The 16,815-nt window shown below is 46.0% G+C and overlaps 3 non-coding genes and 1 pseudogene across 3 annotated transcripts; all 4 read left to right on the top strand.

Moving 5' to 3' along the window:
• The first annotated feature begins 1,733 nt into the window (after positions 1 to 1,733).
• LOC130347380 (U2 spliceosomal RNA) lies at positions 1,734 to 1,924 on the top strand. Its single transcript, XR_008885323.1, has one exon. It is a non-coding gene; the product is annotated as a U2 spliceosomal RNA (small nuclear RNA).
• Positions 1,925 to 4,021: 2,097 nt separating this feature from the next.
• Positions 4,022 to 4,212, top strand: LOC130347395 (U2 spliceosomal RNA). Its single transcript, XR_008885334.1, has one exon. It is a non-coding gene; the product is annotated as a U2 spliceosomal RNA (small nuclear RNA).
• A 2,091-nt stretch (positions 4,213 to 6,303) lies between these two features.
• Positions 6,304 to 6,521, top strand: LOC130347381 (U2 spliceosomal RNA; annotated as a pseudogene).
• A 5,389-nt stretch (positions 6,522 to 11,910) lies between these two features.
• On the top strand, positions 11,911 to 12,096 carry LOC130347428 (U2 spliceosomal RNA). Its single transcript, XR_008885364.1, has one exon. It is a non-coding gene; the product is annotated as a U2 spliceosomal RNA (small nuclear RNA).
• Positions 12,097 to 16,815: the final 4,719 nt, after the last annotated feature.

Here is a 16,815-nt window from a genome sequence, read left to right as displayed (position 1 = left end):
TAAAATCTCATCCCTTCCCCAATATCGCGCCACACCCCTACCCCTTAATTCCCTGGTTGAACGTGATGGACATATGTCTTTTTTCGACCGTACTAACTATGTAACTATGTAACATAACATGGGGGGGTCTCCTGGCTGTTCACACAGGTGTGTCATTGCTGTACATTGACCATGCATTGCTTCTGTGGTATTGCAAAGGCAAAGACAAATGCTTCCAGCCATCCATTGCACTAATGGATTGGTCATCAGCTGGCTGTCTATGTCCCGCATCAATATAGACCAAAGTACAGAGGGTTAGGCTATGCTATTGTGCACCTACCTGATGCATCAGAAGGTGCGAGGCCCTTGCTAAATTCTGTGCACAGACTTTGAGATCTATGCTTTAGACTGTATCTAAACCTGCTCCAACATGGACTGACATTCTGGCCTACTTTCAGCCGATGCGACTTGTCTGTCGCTGAACAGTCGCTTTTTATGTATTCAGCACCTATGTATAATGTTGTAAAAATGCTCTAGAAGCTAAAGTCGCAGAAATGTCACACATATTTGGCCTGCAACTTTCTGTGCGACAAATTCAGACAGGAAAAATCAGTATAAATCCTTAGAAAATTATCCCCCAGTGTCTCCATCTGCTGGCGGTATTGAATAAGCATTGCTGCACTGATGGGGTATGCATTAGACGAAAAAAAAGAAGAAAAAGAAGAATAATACGCCCAGAAAAGAGGCGAAAAGGAGAAAAACGTAAAAAAACGTGAAAAAAAAGTAAGAGGAAGAGAAGGGAAAAAAAGGTGGAAATGGGTTTAAAAGTGATTTCGGCGGAGAAATATATATATATATATATATATATATATATATATATATGCGCACACACACACATAGATATAAACGTATTCTCCGTTGAGATATTGCAGCCGCTGCTGTGTCCAGGCCCAGGAGCCTTAGCACTGTGCTGTGATGTCACTCAATACCACTGACATCACTAGGTGTAAACAACATCTCTCCTTTGCTGTGTATGTGACTATGGAGCTGTTTGGTGATGTCGTCTATTACGGCCTTCATAGAAGCAACAGGAGATTGTTGCATCCATCTTGAACCCTCAGAACTACAGTGCTATGATGTCACTCACTTCCACAGGCCTTGCAGAGTGTAAACAACAACAACCCAGCTTTGTTGTGTATGTAACCAAAGGGATTTGTGATGTCACCTAGAACCTTCACAGCAGCGACAGCTTTATGAGGAGCATCAGCACTGCTCTGCCTGAGCAGAACCATCACCGCCATAGGTTGTCAAATAACCCGGATTTAACCCACACAGGTAAGTCCAATGGGGTGCAGGCATGTCCTCTATGCTTACAGCTTCCCGTGGGTGTTGGTTTGATACCGTTTGGGGACAGCCAAGGAGGCATCTGCAGGCAACAAAGGTAGGTGTGTGCTTGTGTGTGTGTTTCCTATGCAGATCCTAAGCCCAGTGTCACATGCAAGTAGGAGGAGTAAGAAGGGTTCCTGGCAAATCCGGGTTATGGATTGCATTTAAAAAGGCCCCGTGGGAGTGCAATGGGCCCCTGTCTTGCTGCTTAGCAATAATGGTATGGGTTTAGGTTCTGCTGTGTGTACTGGTGGTTGACTGCCCCCCAGCCCAGAGTGTGCATGGAAAATTGTCTGGCAGCCTCCCTGACAGCAAGCAGTGATAGTGCCCATGAAGGGGACCTTGTTGGGCCCGCCCCTTTCACGGTTATCGCTTCTCGGCCTTTTGGCTAAGATCAAGTGTAGTATCTGTTCTTATCAGTTTAATATCTGATACGTCCCCTATCTGGGGACCATATATTAAATGGATTTTTGAGAACGGGGGCCGATTTAGAAGCTTGCTTCCGTCGCCCTATGCATTGACCCGATATGGCAGTATCTTCGGGTACAGTGCACCACCCCCTTACAGGGTTAAAAAGAAAGATTCCTACTTTCATTGCTACCTGCTTGCTGGCTAGCCAGCTAGCCAGCCCTGTGGGCCTTGCTGCTGCTGCAGCCAAAAAACAAAAGGTGGTGCTGCTGCTGCTTCTGCTGCTTCTGCTTCTGCTTGTGTCTGGCCCCTGTTGGAGCGTCCAGGCACAGGACTTCTGCTGCTGCTGACTAAATGGCCTCCTTAATTGGATCATTTGAGTAGCCAGCACACCTGTGCAGGTAGGGCATGACATGATAGGCAGCTGCCTTGATAGCGGGTGGGTGCTGAATGTTCCTAATTGACAAAATAAGATTAATGCTTATGAAGAAATATAAAATCTCATCCCTTCCCCAATATCGCGCCACACCCCTACCCCTTAATTCCCTGGTTGAACGTGATGGACATATGTCTTTTTTCGACCGTACTAACTATGTAACTATGTAACATAACATGGGGGGGGGGGGGGGGTCTCCTGGCTGTTCACACAGGTGTGTCATTGCTGTACATTGACCATGCATTGCTTCTGTGGTATTGCAAAGGCAAAGACAAATGCTTCCAGCCATCCATTGCACTAATGGATTGGTCATCAGCTGGCTGTCTATGTCCCGCATCAATATAGACCAAAGTACAGAGGGTTAGGCTATGCTATTGTGCACCTACCTGATGCATCAGAAGGTGCGAGGCCCTTGCTAAATTCTGTGCACAGACTTTGAGATCTATGCTTTAGACTGTATCTAAACCTGCTCCAACATGGACTGACATTCTGGCCTACTTTCAGCCGATGCGACTTGTCTGTCGCTGAACAGTCGCTTTTTATGTATTCAGCACCTATGTATAATGTTGTAAAAATGCTCTAGAAGCTAAAGTCGCAGAAATGTCACACATATTTGGCCTGCAACTTTCTGTGCGACAAATTCAGACAGGAAAAATCAGTATAAATCCTTAGAAAATTATCCCCCAGTGTCTCCATCTGCTGGCGGTATTGAATAAGCATTGCTGCACTGATGGGGTATGCATTAGACGAAAAAAAAGAAGAAAAAGAAGAATAATACGCCCAGAAAAGAGGCGAAAAGGAGAAAAACGTAAAAAAACGTGAAAAAAAAGTAAGAGGAAGAGAAGGGAAAAAAAGGTGGAAATGGGTTTAAAAGTGATTTCGGCGGAGAAATATATATATATATATATATATATATATATATATATATATATATATATATGCGCACACACACACATAGATATAAACGTATTCTCCGTTGAGATATTGCAGCCGCTGCTGTGTCCAGGCCCAGGAGCCTTAGCACTGTGCTGTGATGTCACTCAATACCACTGACATCACTAGGTGTAAACAACATCTTTCCTTTGCTGTGTATGTGACTATGGAGCTGTTTGGTGATGTCGTCTATTACGGCCTTCATAGAAGCAACAGGAGATTGTTGCATCCATCTTGAACCCTCAGAACTACAGTGCTATGATGTCACTCACTTCCACAGGCCTTGCAGAGTGTAAACAACAACAACCCAGCTTTGTTGTGTATGTAACCAAAGGGATTTGTGATGTCACCTAGAACCTTCACAGCAGCGACAGCTTTATGAGGAGCATCAGCACTGCTCTGCCTGAGCAGAACCATCACCGCCATAGGTTGTCAAATAACCCGGATTTAACCCACACAGGTAAGTCCAATGGGGTGCAGGCATGTCCTCTATGCTTACAGCTTCCCGTGGGTGTTGGTTTGATACCGTTTGGGGACAGCCAAGGAGGCATCTGCAGGCAACAAAGGTAGGTGTGTGCTTGTGTGTGTGTTTCCTATGCAGATCCTAAGCCCAGTGTCACATGCAAGTAGGAGGAGTAAGAAGGGTTCCTGGCAAATCCGGGTTATGGATTGCATTTAAAAAGGCCCCGTGGGAGTGCAATGGGCCCCTGTCTTGCTGCTTAGCAATAATGGTATGGGTTTAGGTTCTGCTGTGTGTACTGGTGGTTGACTGCCCCCCAGCCCAGAGTGTGCATGGAAAATTGTCTGGCAGCCTCCCTGACAGCAAGCAGTGATAGTGCCCATGAAGGGGACCTTGTTGGGCCCGCCCCTTTCACGGTTATCGCTTCTCGGCCTTTTGGCTAAGATCAAGTGTAGTATCTGTTCTTATCAGTTTAATATCTGATACGTCCCCTATCTGGGGACCATATATTAAATGGATTTTTGAGAACGGGGGCCGATTTCGAAGCTTGCTTCCGTCGCCCTATGCATTGACCCGATATGGCAGTATCTTCGGGTACAGTGCACCACCCCCTTACAGGGTTAAAAAGAAAGATTCCTACTTTCATTGCTACCTGCTTGCTGGCTAGCCAGCTAGCCAGCCCTGTGGGCCTTGCTGCTGCTGCAGCCAAAAAACAAAAGGTGGTGCTGCTGCTGCTTCTGCTGCTTCTGCTTCTGCTTGTGTCTGGCCCCTGTTGGAGCGTCCAGGCACAGGACTTCTGCTGCTGCTGACTAAATGGCCTCCTTAATTGGATCATTTGAGTAGCCAGCACACCTGTGCAGGTAGGGCATGACATGATAGGCAGCTGCCTTGATAGCGGGTGGGTGCTGAATGTTCCTAATTGACAAAATAAGATTAATGCTTATGAAGAAATATAAAATCTCATCCCTTCCCCAATATCGCGCCACACCCCTACCCCTTAATTCCCTGGTTGAACGTGATGGACATATGTCTTTTTTCGACCGTACTAACTATGTAACTATGTAACATAACATGGGGGGGGGGGGGGGGTCTCCTGGCTGTTCACACAGGTGTGTCATTGCTGTACATTGACCATGCATTGCTTCTGTGGTATTGCAAAGGCAAAGACAAATGCTTCCAGCCATCCATTGCACTAATGGATTGGTCATCAGCTGGCTGTCTATGTCCCGCATCAATATAGACCAAAGTACAGAGGGTTAGGCTATGCTATTGTGCACCTACCTGATGCATCAGAAGGTGCGAGGCCCTTGCTAAATTCTGTGCACAGACTTTGAGATCTATGCTTTAGACTGTATCTAAACCTGCTCCAACATGGACTGACATTCTGGCCTACTTTCAGCCGATGCGACTTGTCTGTCGCTGAACAGTCGCTTTTTATGTATTCAGCACCTATGTATAATGTTGTAAAAATGCTCTAGAAGCTAAAGTCGCAGAAATGTCACACATATTTGGCCTGCAACTTTCTGTGCGACAAATTCAGACAGGAAAAATCAGTATAAATCCTTAGAAAATTATCCCCCAGTGTCTCCATCTGCTGGCGGTATTGAATAAGCATTGCTGCACTGATGGGGTATGCATTAGACGAAAAAAAAGAAGAAAAAGAAGAATAATACGCCCAGAAAAGAGGCGAAAAGGAGAAAAACGTAAAAAAACGTGAAAAAAAAGTAAGAGGAAGAGAAGGGAAAAAAAGGTGGAAATGGGTTTAAAAGTGATTTCGGCGGAGAAATATATATATATATATATATATATATATATATATATATATATATGCGCACACACACACATAGATATAAACGTATTCTCCGTTGAGATATTGCAGCCGCTGCTGTGTCCAGGCCCAGGAGCCTTAGCACTGTGCTGTGATGTCACTCAATACCACTGACATCACTAGGTGTAAACAACATCTCTCCTTTGCTGTGTATGTGACTATGGAGCTGTTTGGTGATGTCGTCTATTACGGCCTTCATAGAAGCAACAGGAGATTGTTGCATCCATCTTGAACCCTCAGAACTACAGTGCTATGATGTCACTCACTTCCACAGGCCTTGCAGAGTGTAAACAACAACAACCCAGCTTTGTTGTGTATGTAACCAAAGGGATTTGTGATGTCACCTAGAACCTTCACAGCAGCGACAGCTTTATGAGGAGCATCAGCACTGCTCTGCCTGAGCAGAACCATCACCGCCATAGGTTGTCAAATAACCCGGATTTAACCCACACAGGTAAGTCCAATGGGGTGCAGGCATGTCCTCTATGCTTACAGCTTCCCGTGGGTGTTGGTTTGATACCGTTTGGGGACAGCCAAGGAGGCATCTGCAGGCAACAAAGGTAGGTGTGTGCTTGTGTGTGTGTTTCCTATGCAGATCCTAAGCCCAGTGTCACATGCAAGTAGGAGGAGTAAGAAGGGTTCCTGGCAAATCCGGGTTATGGATTGCATTTAAAAAGGCCCCGTGGGAGTGCAATGGGCCCCTGTCTTGCTGCTTAGCAATAATGGTATGGGTTTAGGTTCTGCTGTGTGTACTGGTGGTTGACTGCCCCCCAGCCCAGAGTGTGCATGGAAAATTGTCTGGCAGCCTCCCTGACAGCAAGCAGTGATAGTGCCCATGAAGGGGACCTTGTTGGGCCCGCCCCTTTCACGGTTATCGCTTCTCGGCCTTTTGGCTAAGATCAAGTGTAGTATCTGCATTTGGTCTGGTCGGAAGGTGTCTGTGGTACCCCGCTTCTCGGCCTTGGGGGATTGTCTCTCCTTACGGAGGGACTTCACCCCCTTGCTGCTATTGGGGAGCGGGCTTAGTCCACAGACAACGGGTTGCGATCCCCCTGTCTCTGGGACCTTGTGTCTCAGAAGGCATTTTCGGTACGTTGAGCGTTACCTGTAGCTTCGGAAGCACCTAGGGTACCCCCGACCTCTGCCTTGGGTAAGGGTTCCGCTTTTATAGCGGGATTCCGAGCCCCTGCTGCTATTGGGGAAGGGGCTTAGTCCCTGGGTGTGGAAGATGCCGTTCTCCTGGGCTTTCCCCTCTGGGGAAATGTCGATGCGAAATACCATCCGCATAGAGGTGTCGGAGAGCCATCGTCAGTTGAAGAACCTCCGCTTCATTGCGGAGGTGATTCTTCTTGACTACTTCCGCCTCAATAGGGAGGACATCCTGTGTCTAAATGACCAGGAAAGCCGTGGCCTGTATACCGTCACCTTCACGGCCACGGCGTGTTGCGATAACATCTATGCAACCTTGTCTGGTGCGGACCAGAGGGACGATCGACTCGACGGTCTTTCGTTCCAGTTCCTCTATGGTGAGGAACATATACCGTTGGTGGTGGCTATGCACAGCCCTCATGTGACCACGGAGGATATAGCCACTTTTCTTCGGCGATACTGCGAAGAGGTGCGATTCGCAAACAAAATCTTGAACTCCGTGCGGTTCTGGAACGGCAAGAGGAAGTTCTGGGTCAAGCTCCGTAAGGATCCCGGTGGTATTGGGGGTCTTTGCCATCCGCCCCCAAATTTTGCCATCGGGAGAGTTCGGGGCTTCCTGTTCTATCCTCAAATGCCTATGTATTGCCGAAATTGCTTGAGGTTTGGCCACACCCAGGAGACCTGCGGCGCGGAGCGTGTGATTCGCTGCAATAGGTGTGGCCAAGAAGGTCACATAGCCTCAAGATGTAGCCATTCGATAAGGTGCAACCTCTGCGGAGAGGAAAATCACGATTTTAATTCCTGTCCCCATAAAGCAAAAACTACGATGGGTGGGTCAAGGCTGGGCCCACCCAAAGAGGGGACAGGACAAAAGACGTCCTTTTTTAAGATGCCCAAACCCCAGATGGCAGGTACTGATGGGTCCAGGCCCAAGACCTCTGGTGCTCCATCGGGGGGCCCACCGGTGGTAGTGCTAGGGGGAGGCCATGGGGATTCCACGAAGCCCGGGCGGGTGATCGAGTTTACTGCCCGGGAAATTGAAAGACGTCGATCGACTTCCTACCTGGCTCAAGAGCCCGCCGAAACTTCTGAAGGGGGCTCACCTGTGGCGGGTGGCAGCCGACGGGCCTCGGTGGGGGCAAGGGTGGACCCAAAATTACAGCATAAGCCAGGTACTGGCTTGGCCCAGGGTCGCCCTGCTCCGGACGAAGAGGCCCCGGTGAAAGCCCGCCGGAAGGGGAGCCAGGTGGCCAGGTCTGAGCCCGGTCCTGTTACTCCGCCTATACAGGACAGGGCCAAGAAGACAAGTGGCGCCAAACCAGGGTTTGCTGCCCCGCCAGCAGTGGACCCGGTGGGTAAAACTGGCCATCGTCGATCGATGGGGAAGTTGGAGCAACAGTCCTCAGCAACGCTTGCTGGGGAACAAGCGATGAAAACTTCCCAAGGTAGCGGCAAAGGTTCCGGAAAAGAGGCCTCACAGGCCCCTGTGCAGCAGTTCCAGTCGTCAAATGATGAAAGAAGACGCAGATCCATCAGCCGGGGGCCAGAGATTACATCGAGTGAGAGCAACACAGAGGATATGGACAGCAGTGTGACATTTAAAAGACAAAGAGAAGAAGAAGAGGAAGACATTCAAAGGAAAGCGGCGTGCCGTAGTTCGGACGAGAGCGAGCTCAGGGTCGGGGCATCATCGATCTCAAGCTCCGACCCTCAGAACATCAAGGAGCTGATGACCCCGCAGGCGGGGGATGACGGTACGCAGCTTATTATTGACTTTGATTCTCCAAGCACGGACTCTCCATAAACTATGCCTATCCCTGTAAAAATTGCCTCACTCAATGTGAGGTCCTTAAAGAGCCCTGATCGCAGGGCTGCTTTATTTTCTTATCTAGAGACATGTGACTTTGACCTTTGCCTGCTACAAGAATGTGGAATCCCTAGTAAAATGGACTATAAAGACTTAAAAGAAGACTGGAAGCTGGGCCCATCCATATGGTCCGGTGCAAATGACTGTCGTTCTGTGGGTGTTGGGCTGCTCTGCCGAGGCCAGTCCTTTTCTATTCATACAGTAACTGAAATTGTGCCTGGCAGAGCTCTTTTAATTCATCTATATTTTAATGGACTTTTAATTCGTGTTTTAAATGTGTATGCCCCTCCTGATAAACAGGAGCGGGCAGAACTATTTGAAATTTTACCACTGTTTTGTGTTGGGTCTTCCCCCCTGCTGGTGGGAGGTGATTTTAACTGCATACGTGATGGGGAACACCGGCAGGGTGGGGATATTAATCGTAAAGACCGCACTTCTTACCTGCTTAAAAATTTTATTGATGATTTTAATTTGAAAGATTGCTGGAAGGATCTCTTGCCGGAGGACCCGGGCGCCACATGGTCCAATGGAAGAGTGAGCTCCAGAATCGATTTTATTTTTTCCTCTAGAGCTTTTAAACCCCTGAAATGCACGCTCGAGCAGAATATCTTCTCTGATCATAAGCTCCTCTTGGTGGGCCTGGAGCTAGAGGGGGAGCAAAAAGCAAAAAGGGGCCTCTGGAGATTAAACACCACACTCCTAGAGGACCCTGAGATAAAAGAGGAGTTTGTGCGGACCTACCAGTGCTGGCAATCACAAAGAAAACCCCACGAGCCTATGCTGCACTGGTGGGAGGGCACCAAATCTAAAATCAGATTTTTTTTTATCAAAGCAGGTAAGAAGAAGGCAAAAATGGAAAAACAGTGGTTTTATGTTCTTAACATGCGTTTAAATGTACTTTTTAAATTGAAAGAAGCTGGTATGGATGTAGAAAATGATATTTTAAACCTTAAAACTGAAATAAAACATGCCATAGAAAAGAAAGGGAAACAAATCATTTTTAACTCACATGTGCAGCACCTGGAGGAGGGCGAGAAATGTTCCCGTTTCTTTTTTAAAAAAGTGATGAATAGGAGGGATATCATCCAAAACCTTGAGGGTGAATCCACTCCAAAAGGCATGTTAGATGCAGTTTTTAACTTCTACCAGCTTCTTTTTAATAAGAAAGATCTTAATCCATCCTTTTTAGAACATGTTCTTAATTCCCTTGATTTTAAGCTAGATGTTTTAGACCAGGAGGTTTTATCCCGTGATCTTAACTTAGATGAACTTTTATTTGTTTTTAAAAGTTTTTCTAGTGGGAAGGCCCCTGGGGAAGATGGTTTACCCATCGAATTTTATTTAGCTTTTTGGGATATTTTAAAGGATGATATGGTTTTATTGTATAAAGAAACTTTTATTGTTAATGAACTTCCCCCTTCCTGGAGGAGGGGGATTGTATCATTACTTTTTAAAAAAGGTGAAAAGGATATGCTAAAAAATTGGCGCCCCATCACACTTTTAAATGTCGATTATAAAGTTTTAGCCAAGTTATTAGCTGTCCGTTTTAAACCTTTTATTCATAAATTAATTCACCCAAATCAGGTTTGTGGGGTACCTGGAAGGTCTATAGCTGAATCCCTAAATATTTTAAGAGATGTTTTATGGTATTTTAAGGATAGAAATCAAACTGTAGCAATTTTATCCTTAGACTTTGAAAAAGCCTTTGATAGGGTCTCCCATGAATACCTGTTTTTAGTTCTTAAAAAGATGGCAGTGCCTGAAACGATTTTAAGCCGAATCATGCTTTTATACCGATCCTGTTTTAGTCAAGTCTCTGTTAATGGCTTTTTAACCAGCGGTGTTCCTCTTTTATCAGGTGTCAAACAGGGCTGCCCCCTGTCCCCACTCCTTTTTATTTGCGCAATCGAACCACTGATGGCCCTCCTCAGAAAAGACCGGGTAGTAAGAGGCGTACCGATACCTGGTGGAGGAGGGACCCATCTAAAGGTGTTGGGGTACATGGATGATGTCACCATACTGTGCCCGGACTCTCCATCCATGAGGGGGGCATTGAGGAACACCAGCTATTTCTGCGAGGTCTCTGGTTTTAAGCTAAACACAGATAAATGTGACTGTTTTTATATTGGCTCCTGGGATTCATCCATCACCCCAGGAGTCACAATGCAACAGGATCAAATTAAAGTTTTAGGTATTGTTTTTAACCAGGTCAATGATGGGAGCCCTAACTGGGATTCAGCTATAGCTAAGATGGAGAAGAAGATTTTAATGTGGAATCTTAGAAACCTTACCATGGAGGGGAAGATTTTAATAATAAAGATGGTTTTACTCCCTATTATGCTATACATTGCCATGGTATTTCCTCCATCTATTTTATACATTAAAAAAGTAACTAGAATTGTTTTTACTTTTTTATGGGGTTCAAAAATGGAGAAATTAAAGCGTGATTTTATGTACAAAAGTAAAGATAATGGCGGGAAAGATGTTCCTAACCTTTTTACTTTCTTTTACATAAAGTATTTCTGTTTCTGTTTTAAAATTATTAAATCCGATGGCATTTTTAGCTGCTTTTTAAGGTACGCTGCGGGCATGGTTTTTAAAAGATGGTTGCGCATCCCTCTGAACGCTCCGGTGCTTCTGTGTCCCCCAAAACATTATGTGGTGTTGGAAAAGACAGTCAGGCTCCTAGGTCTCCAAGATTTGGAGCCTGACATACTGGGGGACCAGAGAAAGGTATCAAAGGTCCTCAGGCGGAGTGAGGTTACACTGGCAGTGTCCAATTTCACACAGGCAAGATCCAAAAAGGTATGGCGGAACGTGTACGGGAAGTTTCTGGCGAATGTACACAGGGATCTTGCCTGGGCAATCGTCCACCAGTGCCTCCCTACTCGTGAGTTCCAGCACAGGCGAGGACTGGTGGCGAGAGCCAAGTGCCCGAGAGATGGCTGCGGAGTGGACGAAACGGTGCTGCACATATTTTGGAACTGCCCTTTTGCACGGGAGCTTTGGAGGAAGGTAGGCCCACTTTTGAAGTGGGCCTGCGGCCTAAAAGATTTTAATCACGAATGTGTCTTTTACGGTCTTTTTAACTGCCCCAATTTTAAACAGCAGATGATCTGCTGGATGATTATTAATTGTTTTAAAAATGCCATCTGGAAAGTTAGGAACATCTTACTTTTTAAACATGATTTTATTGATGTTAAAAACTGTATAAAGCTGGCCCTGAGTGAGATGTACATCTATTACCTAAGAGACAAGAAACAGTTGGGGGCCAGCGAGGCAGCATCCATGTGGTGTCTGCCTCTATGGAACGAAATAACAGTATAATCAGTTTTTATGACATTTGTATAATGTTTTATCCTGCCATTTTTATTTTTTCTCCTTTTATTACTGGTTTTATTATTTGTATTTTAAAACTTTTGTGAACCTTTTATTATTTAGCATTTTAAATTTTGTATGGTTTCTTATTTATTCAATAAAATTTTGTTGAAACCTTATCTGTTCTTATCAGTTTAATATCTGATACGTCCCCTATCTGGGGACCATATATTAAATGGATTTTTGAGAACGGGGGCCGATTTCGAAGCTTGCTTCCGTCGCCCTATGCATTGACCCGATATGGCAGTATCTTCGGGTACAGTGCACCACCCCCTTACAGGGTTAAAAAGAAAGATTCCTACTTTCATTGCTACCTGCTTGCTGGCTAGCCAGCTAGCCAGCCCTGTGGGCCTTGCTGCTGCTGCAGCCAAAAAACAAAAGGTGGTGCTGCTGCTGCTTCTGCTGCTTCTGCTTCTGCTTGTGTCTGGCCCCTGTTGGAGCGTCCAGGCACAGGACTTCTGCTGCTGCTGACTAAATGGCCTCCTTAATTGGATCATTTGAGTAGCCAGCACACCTGTGCAGGTAGGGCATGACATGATAGGCAGCTGCCTTGATAGCGGGTGGGTGCTGAATGTTCCTAATTGACAAAATAAGATTAATGCTTATGAAGAAATATAAAATCTCATCCCTTCCCCAATATCGCGCCACACCCCTACCCCTTAATTCCCTGGTTGAACGTGATGGACATATGTCTTTTTTCGACCGTACTAACTATGTAACTATGTAACATAACATGGGGGGGGGGGGGGGGGGTCTCCTGGCTGTTCACACAGGTGTGTCATTGCTGTACATTGACCATGCATTGCTTCTGTGGTATTGCAAAGGCAAAGACAAATGCTTCCAGCCATCCATTGCACTAATGGATTGGTCATCAGCTGGCTGTCTATGTCCCGCATCAATATAGACCAAAGTACAGAGGGTTAGGCTATGCTATTGTGCACCTACCTGATGCATCAGAAGGTGCGAGGCCCTTGCTAAATTCTGTGCACAGACTTTGAGATCTATGCTTTAGACTGTATCTAAACCTGCTCCAACATGGACTGACATTCTGGCCTACTTTCAGCCGATGCGACTTGTCTGTCGCTGAACAGTCGCTTTTTATGTATTCAGCACCTATGTATAATGTTGTAAAAATGCTCTAGAAGCTAAAGTCGCAGAAATGTCACACATATTTGGCCTGCAACTTTCTGTGCGACAAATTCAGACAGGAAAAATCAGTATAAATCCTTAGAAAATTATCCCCCAGTGTCTCCATCTGCTGGCGGTATTGAATAAGCATTGCTGCACTGATGGGGTATGCATTAGACGAAAAAAAAGAAGAAAAAGAAGAATAATACGCCCAGAAAAGAGGCGAAAAGGAGAAAAACGTAAAAAAACGTGAAAAAAAAGTAAGAGGAAGAGAAGGGAAAAAAAGGTGGAAATGGGTTTAAAAGTGATTTCGGCGGAGAAATATATATATATATATATATATATATATATATATATATATATGCGCACACACACACATAGATATAAACGTATTCTCCGTTGAGATATTGCAGCCGCTGCTGTGTCCAGGCCCAGGAGCCTTAGCACTGTGCTGTGATGTCACTCAATACCACTGACATCACTAGGTGTAAACAACATCTCTCCTTTGCTGTGTATGTGACTATGGAGCTGTTTGGTGATGTCGTCTATTACGGCCTTCATAGAAGCAACAGGAGATTGTTGCATCCATCTTGAACCCTCAGAACTACAGTGCTATGATGTCACTCACTTCCACAGGCCTTGCAGAGTGTAAACAACAACAACCCAGCTTTGTTGTGTATGTAACCAAAGGGATTTGTGATGTCACCTAGAACCTTCACAGCAGCGACAGCTTTATGAGGAGCATCAGCACTGCTCTGCCTGAGCAGAACCATCACCGCCATAGGTTGTCAAATAACCCGGATTTAACCCACACAGGTAAGTCCAATGGGGTGCAGGCATGTCCTCTATGCTTACAGCTTCCCGTGGGTGTTGGTTTGATACCGTTTGGGGACAGCCAAGGAGGCATCTGCAGGCAACAAAGGTAGGTGTGTGCTTGTGTGTGTGTTTCCTATGCAGATCCTAAGCCCAGTGTCACATGCAAGTAGGAGGAGTAAGAAGGGTTCCTGGCAAATCCGGGTTATGGATTGCATTTAAAAAGGCCCCGTGGGAGTGCAATGGGCCCTTGTCTTGCTGCTTAGCAATAATGGTATGGGTTTAGGTTCTGCTGTGTGTACTGGTGGTTGACTGCCCCCCAGCCCAGAGTGTGCATGGAAAATTGTCTGGCAGCCTCCCTGACAGCAAGCAGTGATAGTGCCCATGAAGGGGACCTTGTTGGGCCCGCCCCTTTCACGGTTATCGCTTCTCGGCCTTTTGGCTAAGATCAAGTGTCTTGCCCTAAGGTATTCGGGTACCCCTCTCCTCGGCCTTGTGGGATCGCCCAGGTTTATTGCCTGGGCTTCACCCACCTGCTGCTATTGGGGAGAGGGCTTAGTCCCAGGATAACGGGAAGGTGATCATCGGAGGACGGGTCTGCCGGAGAGGATGGCTAATGCGCCGAACGCTCCTAATACAGTACGGCTGTTTATCGAGGAGGAAAAGAGGAGTGCCTACGGGATTTTGCATGTCCAGCAGAAGGTCGTGGAAGGAGTGCTGAGGATGCCGCATGCTTCCATCTTCTGTGTCCAGGTCTTTCCCAGCCAAGGATTCTTTGACGTGACCTTCTACAACCTGGATGATCTCCGTACCTGTCTCTACCGGAGTAAGGAGAATGCTTCTCACCCTGACCTACAAGGGATCCGATTCATTTCCTGCGAGGCTCGGCCTAAGAAAGTTCCAGTGGTAGTGCATATGTACAACCCTTTTGTGCGGGATGAGGAGATCCAGACCTTTCTAAGAAGGTATTGTGTGTCTGTTTCTGGTGCGGAGAGGAAAAATAACATCCTGGGGACTTTCACAGGCATGAGACGTTTTTGGGTGGAGTTTAGGCCTGCCCCCGAGGGTGGTGCTGAAGGTTTTTGTCACCCCCCGCAGAACTTTGCGATAGGGAACAACAGGGGGTTTCTGCACTACCCGGGGATGCCAAGTTTTTGCCGGGACTGTTTTTGCTTTGGTCATACCAGAGAGAACTGTACAACCGGGCAGGTTTGCAGGAACTGCCACAAGCCTGATCACCGCACTGCAGACTGTCCCGAGAAACGCAAGTGTCATTTCTGTGGTTCTTCGGATCACCTGGCTAGGAGTTGCCCCACTTACCAGTCTGGGGCACCCCGATCATATGCAATGGCTCTTCGAGGTGGGACAGTTCCTGAGGACTCCAATGCTGCCAGGGCAGGCGATGCAGAGGTTAGCGTGCTGACCAGTGAAGCAGAGTTTGCCCCTGTTTTTCCTTCCATTTCTAGGTCTGTTCCGGATGCTTTGGTGGCAGAGGGGGAGAAGGCGGAGTCTGTTTCGGGGGCATCTGTTTCGGAGGCCTCTGATCCGCCAGAGGAGATGACTGTGGACAAAGAATCCTTGAAGAGAAAGATGCCGGTGGAAGAATCGGAGGATGACTGTCCGACTCCTCAGAGTCAAAGGATTGAGGACTTTCCTAGCCCGGGAAGGGAGGAGGCAGGTGGAGGGTCGTCATGTCAGATTGATTCTGACTCCTCTTTATCCTCCCTGGGCACAGGTTATTTGGAGGAATGTTCAGTCAAAAAATTGACAAAGACTCTTAAGTTTAAGGAAGGGGAGGCAAAAAATAAGGGTAGAGGTCGGGGAAAGGCTAGGCCTCCTTTTGATAATGCTTGATTTTGTATTTCCTTTTTTTCCTTCAAATGTTTGAATGAGTTTAACAATTGGTTCTCTAAATGTCCGCAGTATTAGATCTTTAGAAAGGAGATCCGCCATTTTTGATTTACTTTCTAGATATTCTTTTGATGTTCTAGGTCTCCAGGAGTGCTGCTTGGATGGGGAGCCAAATATCTCCTGGCCTTATGGGCAATCGGTATGGTCTGGTTCAATGGAACGTAATTCGGGGGTGGGGATTTTGTTCAAAAGTAATGAGTTTGTTGTTAAAAAAGTTGTCCATATTGTTCCGGGTAGGGTATTATTAGTGCATTTTATTTTCAGGGGTTTCACATATAAAGTAATTAATGTTTATGCTCCAACTGGGAGGAAGGAAAGAGGGGAGGTGTTTGAGAAATTATATTTCTTTTTGAGTGGGAGGGATGATGTGTTCCTTATAGGGGATTTCAATTGTATAATAACAGAGGGGGATAGGAGTAGTACTACGGTGGGTGGTGGGTCTGGTTTAGACAGTACTAGTAAGCAGCTTAAAGAGATTGTAAATTTATTTGGGTTAAAGGATTCCTTTGTTGCCCATAATGATGGTACTATCGGTTATACATATTTTTCTAACAATACAAGTTCGCGTATTGATTTCATTTTTGTCTCAAAACTAATGTCTGTTTCTAATTTCAGACGGAGGAGGTTACCGTTCACGGATCATGCCTGGATTGAGTGTGTGGTAAAAGGTGGTGGTCTAAGTGAGTATGGAAAGGGTGTTTGGAAGTTGAATGTGTCTTTATTGGATAATGAATGTGTATTACAAGAATATAGGGAGCGTTTTGATGGATGGGTGTTGAGGAAGGATGCATTTTATAGTGTGGTTGAGTGGTGGGAGTGGGTGAAGTTAGAGACTAAAAGGTTTTTTATTAAAAAAGGGTGTGAGAAAGGGAGGAAAGATAGAGAAGAGTATGAGAGATGGCAAAGAAGGTTAGAGTATTTGTATGAATTGAGGCGTTTGGGGATGAGTGTTGAGAAGGAGATTGAGGAAGCTCGTGGAAGTGTGAATGAGTGTCTGGAGAGGAATGGAAGGAAGATTATTGCACAGGCTAGGGTTGAAGTGAAAGAGAAGGATGAGAAATGTAGCAAATTTTTCTTTAAAAAGGCATTCAGTAAAAAAACTGAGATGATGAGTGTTTTTACGAATGATGGGGTAGAGG

This window comes from Hyla sarda, unplaced genomic scaffold (assembly GCF_029499605.1).
Source record: "Hyla sarda isolate aHylSar1 unplaced genomic scaffold, aHylSar1.hap1 scaffold_837, whole genome shotgun sequence".
NCBI classification, from domain to species: domain Eukaryota; kingdom Metazoa; phylum Chordata; class Amphibia; order Anura; family Hylidae; genus Hyla; species Hyla sarda.
Note: the sequence above shows the minus strand (reverse complement) of the source record. Positions and strands in the feature narration are given on the sequence as shown.